This window comes from Pinus tabuliformis, chromosome 7 (genome assembly GCF_031772625.1).
Source record: "Pinus tabuliformis cultivar Carrire ecotype Pingquan chromosome 7, CPIR1, whole genome shotgun sequence".
In the NCBI taxonomy this organism is placed as follows: domain Eukaryota; kingdom Viridiplantae; phylum Streptophyta; class Pinopsida; order Pinales; family Pinaceae; genus Pinus; species Pinus tabuliformis.
In genome coordinates this window covers 376996388-377000531 of record NC_142293.1, presented here as the reverse complement: position 1 = coordinate 377000531, position 4144 = coordinate 376996388, and positions in this window count along the sequence as shown.

The window sequence follows — 4144 nt, the reverse complement described above, 5'->3', positions numbered from 1 at the left end:
ATTTTATTCACTTTTGGTGAAGCTCAACCTGCTGAGATAATTGTCGATCCTGGTGTACCATGCACGGGGTGCTTGCTTCAATCCATACAATGCTTGCTTGATTCTGCACACATGATAAAATCTGTCAAAGGTCTAAAATCCTTTCGGTTGTTCAATTTACACCTCCTCCTCAATCATTGGAATGAGGAATGGTGTCTTCACATCCATCTAATGGATGTTCCATCCCATCTGTGATGTAAGTGCCAGGATTGAACTGATTGAAGAGTACCTGTATACTAGAGCAAAGGTTTCCTCATAATCAATTCCCTCCCCTTGTGAGAACCCCTTAGCCACAAATTTGGCCTTGTGTTTCTTGATGCTTCCATTTGCTACTTGCTTAACCTTGTAGATCCATCTGAAACTTACCACTGATTTTTCCTCTGGTCTTGGGACCACTTCCCAAAAACTTTTTTTGATAATGAAATCATATTCCTCTACCATAGAATCAACCCATACTCATTGTTGCACAAATTCCTTGAATGATGATGGCTCAGTCTCTACAATCTTACTCATCAAAGCCATGTAGCCAGTGTACTGATCTGGTGACATCCTCTTCCTGCACTATGATATGGGTTCTCCCATATTCTCTCTAGCATCATGTAACATTCTGTCATATTCCCTGGCTTGATTACTTCCTTCTTTGGATGTCTCTACTTGAGTGGATGTCTCCACTCTTTGTTCCTCTACTTGTGGCTGCTCCACAACTTCATGAGGTTATTCCTTTGGAGTGAAAAGCTCTCATTTTTAATGCAACTAAAGCTTCCTTTCAATAGAACACCTCATTTCCTTCTCCTTATCAAACTTCACATCTCTCCTGAGAATTGTCATCCTGAGAGATGGAAAGTACAAACGATAGTTGTGAGGTGTTTCTATTTACCCCACCAATATACCCAACTTAGCTATAGGATCTAGATTTTTCCTTGTATCCTTGGAAACATGGTAGTAAAATGATGATCCAAAGATCCTGAAATGTGACACATCTGGTTTCTTCCCTTAAAAAGCTTCCTCTAGTGTACTCATCCAAAGAATCTGATGAGGACTCATGTTCTGCAAATAAACAGTTATGTTGCATGCTTCATCCCACAAGTGTAGTGGTAGGCCTTGGTCATGCAACATCACCCATGAAACTCCCACAATATTCATGTTCTTCCTATCAGCCACCCCTTTCTACTTGGTTTGTGTGGTGTTCTCAACTCCCTTCGAATGACTTCCTTTGCACATAATTTTTTAAACTCATTTGACACATATTCTCCACCATTATCACTCTTGAGAGCCTTCACTTTCCTGCCAGTTTCTTTCTTAACAAGTGCTTTAAATTCAACAAACTTGGAGAATGTATGTTATTTATTCTACATGAAGAAAATGCAACACTTCCATGAGAAATCATCTACAAATATAACATAATACCTATGCTTGGCAGTGGAGGCTATAGAGAAAGGTCCGCACACATCCGAGTGAATCCTTTCAAGGACATATTGCTTTACTGTCTCGACCATTGAAGGTGGATTTTGCATACTTTCCCAGTGTATCACACTATTTTAGTGCACCTTTGGGAAGTCCTGTAGAAATATGTTGCATGCTCTTCAAAGCGCCATGGTGCAAATGGCTAAGTCTTCTATGCCATAATTCACTGATGTATCAAATCTACACCTTCTCTACTTTTATGCTAAATGATGGGCAGTCTTCTACATCTAATTTGTAGAGGTTCTTCACTCGAACCCTGAAATTCTTCACTTTTTTCATGGTGATGTGTCTCAAGAAAGCCTTCCCTTTGCTGAAAATCACATCATATCCACGTTCTTCCAACACTGCTACAGAAACTAGATTCTTCTTCAGACCCAACACAAACATCACATCCTTGAGCCTAAGAGGGGAGCCAGACTCCCTCTAAAAAGTAACTGTATCAATATCGATCACAATATACCTTCCATAATCTACCATCTCAATGTGCATCTGGAGATCCTTCTCCTCCAAGTCACTGGAAAATTCTTTGTTTCTCGTCATGTGGAATGAAGAACCACTATCCAGATACCACAGACTACCCATCAATGTGCTCTCAATGTAAGCAATGTGGCTGAAGTCCAACTCGAATTATGAAGACAAAGCTTTGCCTGTTGCTCCTCTTAAGGGATTCTTTCCCACCTTCTTATGTGGAAACTTCATGGAATAGTGTCCCAACTCATGGAAATGAAAGCACTTGACTTTGGACAAGTATTTCTTCTTGCCGCTTGACCAGATTCTGCTTTGGATTGGGATTTCTTCCCTTTCCCTTTCTTTACCTTTACAACCAAGGAACATTTCTCCTCATAATCACACTTGGATGAGGTTCCTATTTGGTGTTCCGCCTTATTTATTATTGCACCAAGTCGGACCATAATCATTCCCAATTTGGTAGCTTCTCCCTCCCATTTACTGAATCCTAGTAGTTGTGCCAGCTTTTGGGGAGGCCTAGAAGTGATAGGCTTACCAGATCATCTTCTACTATTGTAACACCAATACTCCCAAGTTCATCATGACATTGTGTGAAACTAATTAGGTATTGTGCTATTATGTCGCTGTTCTGCATCTTGATATTATGAAGCTTGTCCTTCAATGCGAGCTTCATGTCATCATTCTTGTTCTGGAACAAATATTTCAAGGCTTTTCAGATTTCATATGGAGTCTCTTTCTCGTTGATATTCAAGACAATATGGTCTCGAATTCCCTCCAATATGATCCTCCTCGCTTTTACTACACACTTCTTCCATTTTGCTAGATATTGAGCATCAAATGCTAGAGGTTTTGGAATATCATTATCTACGAATTCCTTCAACCCATTATATTCCAACACTGGCTCCATCTTGTCCTTCCAAGAAACATAATTTGAGCTACCCACAAGGTCATAATTGAGTCTTAGTTCATATAAAGCCATCCTTCTAGCTCTCAAGAATTAATCCTACAGATTCGGTCATCTTGCAAAGACAACTTTTAATTCTCTTTTCTATTGTGATTCCTACTCTGATACCATGTAGAAATTCCTTGTAGATTCTAAACTGCTAATGTAATTTACTAAAGCAAAAGACTTGAATATACTCTACTCATCAGTAGAAAGAAATTAAAGGATTGAGAAATCACAACATAAACATGAGACAATATTCAACACACATACACAGATATTTATCTAAGGAAAATAAATGCACAAAACCCCTTGCTATCTGTATTTCATTAATCGGATAATAGAGAAGAAATACAATGTTTGCTCAATCATGAGCAACCTCTGCACTAGTATAGTCTATCTCTCTACCTCACAAGTTGACTTTGGTCAATACTTAACCAATTTTCCTACCTTCCAAGTTCCTATTTCCTTGCACTTTTCCTTGAGGAATTAGTCCCTCTTATTTAGGGAAATTACCCATAGAGAATTGCACAATTCCTTTAGGCCCTTCTCTCACTTCATGCACCACCTGTACAACTTGGAAAATTCTACAAATGATATTACACTGCCCTTGAACTCCTATCTCAACTGAGCAACTCAAGTTTCCTGCATGCATCAATTATTCTGGTCTGATTGATGAGTTAACTGGTTGATCACATGTGAACACACCCCACTACTGGACCTTCCACTAGTTCTCAAATAGTCAAAACCGGTTTAAGTCACAATAACTCAAATTAACTAAAACAGATTGCTAGAAATCATAAATCAATCATACGAAATTGAACTCAAGTGTCTCCTACTCAAATTAACTAAGTTAACTGAGTGACAAGTGTCATGTCACCTCAGTTAACTACCTCCACGTATGTTACTAAAATTGAAACTAGAATTTTTAATCTAGTTTGACCAAGGCAAAGTCAAAACTCGATTTTATTGTTGCAATTTCAGCACATTATGGGTGTTGGATCAGCCGACACACCCATCATTGGATATGCACACCCACGAGTTTCTTTGTGCACCCACAGAAAACCACCATTGCCATGGTTCCATGCTAACACCTGTTCACTGGTGCCCACACACTGATGTTACTAAGAAGGGATTTTTCATCCTTTATAATTTATGGTTTGTGCCTTGTGGAAAACCTCTTCGAAGCTTTTACTAAAATTTCTTTTGGATCCTCCTCTTCTTCTAGCT